A 7,094-nucleotide genomic window follows, 5' to 3' on the forward strand; every position below is an offset into this window, starting at 1 on the left:
CCATGACACGCCTGTGTTTTCCCAACCATTCCCCACAAGCGCCATGTTACCAACCACGAACGGTCAATTCCTGTCAATCAAAATGCATTCACTTTAAAATTAAGCTACATACGCATGGTGATCGCATTTTGCACTTTGCGCATGCACAATGTATTCGCAGCACATGCGCAGTCTGCCGATAATCGCTCACTGCGTGCAATCTCACATTTGCAATTGGTAATGAATCAGGCTAAGCACCTACAATCTCACTGAAACTAGTTTTCAAAAGTAGGCAAATATGAAGAAGATTCAACCAAAGAAACTACTGGGAAATCCTGCAGGAACAGCTGATCTTTTATTTGGGGTCACAATCATTGCTGGCAGTTGTAAGCTAATTACCTTTGAACATGGGGGCCGATTCAGACCTGATCGCTGCTGTGCGTTTCCACACAGCGGGCGATCAGGTCTGAATTGCGCATGCACCGCAATGGGCAGGCGGGACGGGGAGCGCCGGGCAGCGATGGGATGGTGCGGAAAAAAGTGATCGCACAGTGATTTCCCCCTCCCCCTCTAGGCGGCGATTACCTGATGGCAGGGATGCAGAAAATGCACCCCAGCGATCAGGTCTGAGTTAGCCCCATGGCTAGCTGTCCCTATTCACAAGTATGGGCACCTAAATTCATCAAAATCCAAAAATAAAAAAATTTGGAGCTTGACTGCAAGAATCTTCAGCTGGCATTTGTTACCACATCCTGCTCCTTTCCTACAGAAAGGAGTCAAGGTTTGTGAAGAAGGTCTGTTGAGAACTTGTGAGTGGTGGGCCCAGGTGCAAAAATATAATTTAGGCCCCCATCTTCTACCTCAACCCAAGATCACAATATGCCACACGGCAGTGGGTGACAGGGCAAGGCAAAGGTTGACAGCGTAAGGCAGAGAGAGGCAAAGGTTGACATAGGCACAAAGTGAAAACGTAAGGCAAGAGGAGGCAGAGGGTGACAGTAGTAGGCAGGTAGAGGCAGAGGGTGACAGGGGGAGGCAATGGATATCAAGGAGAGGATGACAGGAGACAATGGGTGCCGTTGTACAAGCACAATGCGGTGTGGAGAACAGGGCATGTACCTTGGTGGGGGCTAGTACCTTAGTGGGGGCAGGAACACAGCGCCCTCTGCTCTCTCTGTGACAGGAGTCCCCACCCCTTGTGCTTTCCTCAGCTGGACAATCGGTCAGGCAGACTCTGACATTGCCAGTTACACTGGTTGTGAGCTGCCTTTAATTCACAGGCAGCAGTTAATTAGATAAAATTTCCAGCTGTCTGTTAATTAGAGGCAGTATGTGGCTGTGATCATCAGCGCTGATAGATGGCAGGACTCCTCTATCAGTCCGGTACACACAAGGTCAGCCCTGCCTACCTAAGGTAAGGGGCAAGTCCCCCAGGTAGTGGGGCCCACCCTACTCTCTGCCTTTCATCCGACATTGCTCAAAATGGCATGGAGGGTCGGGGGGCAGGGGATAACATATTGCTGGTCTTGGCAGCAGTGGGCCCCTTAGTCTCCAAGGGCCCCGGTGCAATGTACCTACTGTACCAATGGTAATTCGGCCTCTGCGTGAACACAAGTTCACTCATTCGCAGTAACCCTGCCAAGTCAGGCTACGTAGTGCTAAGTTTCACCACTACTTAAACAGCGATAAAAAGATTTGCGGGGTACAACTGATCTTCAGAAAGGGGTGTGGTCTCACCTTCTTGATGCCTGAAGCACACCTCACTCCTCCTCTTTTCCCCATGAAGTCCACCTCCTGATGTCTGCCTCTAAGATCTCACTGATCCTGGTAAAATAAATATGTTCCTTACAGGTCATAACCTAGCGTGTCTCTGTACAAAAATCCTTGTGTAAAAGCTTGCTGGGAATTAAAAAAAAATGAATTATTGAGTGTTTTTATGCCAACACAAATTACATTTTATTTTTAGTTAATGTAATAATTTTTATAAAGGTGCATGTGGGGTTCTGGCCTTTGTAGGGGCATGAGGGGGCTCTAATGCCATATAAATCTCAGAAATAATATGGCTGTAACCTTACTGTAGTATATATAGTAGCGTATCTATAATGGGTGCAGTGTGTGCGGTGCATGTGGGCCCCTGAGTCCAGGGGAACCCAAATCGCACACCCTGTACCCATTTTTTCAATATTCACCTCTGCGGAGTCCCTGTCAGCAGCAGCATCTCTCCATAAATCACCAGGAAAAATGGTGCAGCAGCCATTTTCCCGGTGTTTTGCACATGTGCAGAAGGAAATCTCTGGCAAAATGGGCACCGTGCCATTTCCCCAGAGATCTGCACTGCCCCGCATCCCACCTCCGCTCAGTAAGAGACCAACCCCCCTGCCCATCCAGATTAGGGTCGGTTATGTGGGATGGACAGAGTGGGAGGGGTGAGACACATTAAAAAGAAACCAATCCTAATTCCGTGCTCCCTAGTGTTCAGAATCGAATGTTCTGCCCGGCTACCAGCTAAAGAGGTGGGGGCCTAAATGAAGGAGACTGCAGACGTGCCTCCTCCTCTGTTAATATGTCCCTGGGTATATTCCACACCCCTGTCTGGTAATCTCAAAAATAAAAAAGGTGGTAACCCTAACTATGATACTGTAAGACATGCCATGCTATGAAACAAGTTTATAAGCTGAATAAATTCACATGGAGACGTAATTGCGATGTATGTATGTATGTTCTTTGGATAAGAGCCACTGGACATCAGCCACTTGACTTCTATTATCTATTTTCCATGCCAGCTGTGAGGACTTGTCTGCAAGCAGCTGTGCCACAGTCTGCACGAATGGTACTACACTCCTGATACCACAGTGTCCAGTACCTGCCGGGGCACTCACCCAAGTCTCACCCACTCACATATCTTCTTCAGGAAGTCACAAGGTGTGAGGTGTAAAAAAAACCCTGAATCCACTTTATTTATATATAGTATATCTAGGGCTGAAGCATAGTGAGTAATAAGCCAGTAGATGTTCACATATGCACCCATGCACATTTGCGTGATTCTACCACCTTTGTCCGCCTCTGCTTGTATGATTGTAATAGTGAGGAATAGGGGGGCATTCTGACAAAGCAGTACAGGTTGAGTATCCCATATCCAAATATCCGAAATACGGAATATTCCGAAATACGGACTTTTTTGAGCGAGAGTGAGAGAGTGAAACTTTTGTTTTCTGATGACTCAATGTACACAAACTTTGTTTAATACACACAGTTATTAAAAATATTGTATTAAATGACCTTCAGACTGTGTATATAAGGTGTATATGAAACATAAATAAATTGTGTGAATGTAGACACACTTTGTTTAATGCACAAATTTATAAAAAATATTGGCTAAAATGACCTTCAGGCTGTGTGTATAAGGTGCATATAAAACATAAATGCATTCTGTGCTTAGACTTAGGTCCCATCGCCATGATATCTCATTATGGTATGCAATTATTCCAAAATACGGAAAAATCCGATATCCAAAATACCTCTGGTCCCAAGCATTTTGGATAAGGGATACTCAACCTGTATTATTTTTGGATTGTCGAGAACAGGTGATGATGATGGACTACAGCACTAACAAATATCTTGTGATTTTCTGTGTGTGACTGTGAACACAGCAGTGACACTAATTGGTGATTTATTTGTTGCTATGCATAGATTTTACCTTTGTTAGCGTGTTAAATTATTTTTTGTTTGTTTTGAGCAGTGTGTGCTGTATTACATAAGGTTGTTCAGCTTAGCTGGTACGTAATAGGAAAATGTGTAACTAGGGGGTAATGGGGTGTTCTCATATAGGCAGAGTTCAGTGAGGGCGTTATGCCAGATTTGTGGGTTATGCAGAAGTGGAAGGAGGCTTAAGATCAACTATTTGCTCCAAACATTGATGACAAGTATCAAATTCAGTAAATGTATAGGATGTGAGTGCATCCCAAAGATGGGTACTACTTTATATATAGGCAAATATATATGCATCTGTTTCATGTAAAACAAGCAGTTACATATATTTTATGTTTAACTTACTTTAAGGCCCTAAGTGTGTAACGACACATTTCATACTTTAAAAAAAGCACAAAAATGTAAAAATGATATGTGCAGAGTCAGATGCTTAGTGACTAATGCTTCTGAGTTTGGCATGTTCTGCCTCTCTACCCAATGAACAGTGTAATAATTACTTGTAGGTGGACCAGCAGTCTTCTGGTCTCTGCTGCCATCTTGTGTAAATTTTATATAATGGGATTATAGCATTACTGCAGACACCACAATTAGGCTGCACACTATCCTGATATTCACATAAACAGCCAAAGGGGGTCATTCCGAGTTGATCGCTTGCTGGCAGTTTTTAGCAGCCGTGAAAACGCATAGTCGCCACCCACGGGGGAGTGTGTTTTCGCTTTGCAGGAATGCGAACGCCTGTGCAGCAGAGCGCCTGCAAACACATTTTGTGCAAAACAAGACCAGCCCTGTAGTTACTTATCCTGTGCGATGATTGCTGCGATGAGTGACACGGTAATGACGTCACATACCCGCCCAGCAAACGCCCGGCCACGCCTGCGTTTTTCCAAACACTCCCAGAAAACGGTCAGTTGACACCCGTAAACGCCCTCCTCCTGGCAGTCTCCTTGCGTTCAGCTGTGCGATTGGAATCGTCACTAGAACCAGTGCACAACCACAAAGGACTTCGTACCAGTACGATGCACGTGCGCATTGCGGTGCCCACGCATGTGCAGATTAGCCGTTTATTTCAATGATCACTATGCAGGGAACAACGGCTGCTAGCGATCAACTCGAAATTACCTCCAATGTCTTGTCTTCTGCACACGTGTCTGAGTCGCACTGTGCCTGCTTACCGATTTTCTTCACAGATCAGATTTAAATGCATGTTAGAATATAAGAGGTGTTCCTGGACAGTGAATGAGAACAGGGAGGTGGTTAAAAAGACGGGCAGAGATGTGGCATCTTATGGGGTGTCTCAGGCATTTTGTGAGGAGAACTGGATTTTTTGTATTGTCCCAACAATCCGGGATGATTTTTCAGCAAATTGAAGGACCCAATATCTGAGCTACAGAACATACTGTACTAAGCGATTTATTTGTTAAGGAAACTAATTTTCTGCCAAACCACACGACTTTGTATATGTCCACCCACAAGCAGGGGTGGCTTTAGGGGTGAGAGCACCCCTAGGCACAATAGAAATGGCCACCCTCCCCCACCTTATTTTGTTATTGGTTATAAGATCTCTTTTGATGATCGCCAATTTAATAGACTAAAAAAAAATAGGATTTCAATTACCTAACTTTTCTTGTAGTCCGTAGAGGATACTGGGGTCCACATAAGTACCATGGGGTATAGACGGGTCCACTAGGAGCCTTGGGCACGTTAAGAAATCAATAGTGTGCACTGGCTCCTCCCTCTATGCCCCTCCTACCAGACTCAGTCTAGAAACTGTGCCAGAGGAGACGGGGGATCCGGTCTCTAAGTCGACAGTAACTAGGTCGACAATGTCTAGGTCAACCACTATTGGTCGACAGTAACTAGGTCGACAGAGTGTCTAGGTCGACAGGGTCTTTAGGTCGAGATGTTCTAGGTTGACAGGCCAAAAGGTCGACATGAGTTTTTCACAATTTTTTTCTTTTTTTGAACCTTTTCATACTTAACAATCCACGTGGACTACGATTGGAACGGTAATCTGTGCCAAGCGAAGCGAAGGCACCATGCCCGAAGCGTGGTGCACTAATTGGGGTTCCCGGTCACTCTACGAAGAAAACAACACCAAAATAACATAAAAAACTAATGTCGACCTTTTGACCTGTCGACCTAGAACATGTCGACCTAAAGACCCTGTCGACCTAGACACCCTGTTGACCTAGTTACTGTCGACCAATAGTGGTCGACCTAGACATTGTCGACCTAGTTACTGTCGACCTTCAATACCACACCCGGAGACGGACATATCCTGAGGAAGGATTTAACAGAACAGTGGTGAGATTTGAACCAGCACACACATACAAGAGGAAAGCCATGCTAACCAAACTTGAACAGGAACAGCAACAGCTGAACCAACCACAATACTTAACGAAGTAACAGAGCAGGAAACACGAAGCACCGGGCGGGCGTCCAGTATCCTCTACGGACTACGAGAAAAGGATTTACCGGTAGGTAATTAAAATCCTATTTTCTTTTACATCCTAGAGGATACTGGGGTCCACATTAGTACCATGGGGATGTACCAAAGCTCCCAAACCGGGTGGGAGAGTGCTGAGGTTCCTGCAGAACTGATTGACCAAATTGAAGGTCCTCAGAGGCCAAAGTATCGAACTTGTAGAACTTAGCAAACGTGTTTGACCCTGACCAAGTAGCTGCTCGGCAGAGCTGTAAAGCCGAGACACCCCAGGCAGCCGCCCAGGAAGAACCCACAGACCTAGTAGAGTGGGCCTGTACTCTAGGAACCCGGCAATCCTGCCGTACAATAAGCATGCTGGATAGTAAGCCTGATCCAGCGAGCAATAGACTGCTTTGAAGCAGGACACCCAATTTTCTTGGGATCATAGAGCACAAACAGCGAGTCAGATTTTCTGTGATGAACTGTCCTCTTCACGTAGATCTTCAAAGCCCTCACAACATCCAAGGACTTTGAGGTAGCAGAGGTGTCAGTAAGCACCGGAACCACAATAGGTTGGTCGATATGAAATGCAGACACCACCTTAGGAAGAAATTGCTGACGAGTTCTAAGTTCAGCTCTATACTCATGAAAAATTAAATAGGGGCTTTTGTGAGACAACGCCCCCAGTTCGGACACACGCCTTGCGGAAGCTAAGGCCAATAGTGTAACAGTCCTTCCACGTAAGAAACTTTACATCAAACCTCCTGTAAAGGTAAAAACCAGTCCGACTGCAGAAACTGCAACACCACGTTAAGATCCCAAGGTGCCGTGGGAGACAAAAAGGGCGGTTGGATGTGCAGAACAGCCTTCAAGAACGACTGAACCTCAGGGTGGGAAGCCAACTGCTTCTGGAAGGAAATGGACAAGGACGAAATCTGGACTTTCAAGGAGCCCAAACGTAGGCCCACATCCACACATGACT

This window comes from Pseudophryne corroboree, chromosome 1, assembly GCF_028390025.1.
Source record: "Pseudophryne corroboree isolate aPseCor3 chromosome 1, aPseCor3.hap2, whole genome shotgun sequence".
In the NCBI taxonomy this organism is placed as follows: Eukaryota; Metazoa; Chordata; class Amphibia; order Anura; family Myobatrachidae; genus Pseudophryne; species Pseudophryne corroboree.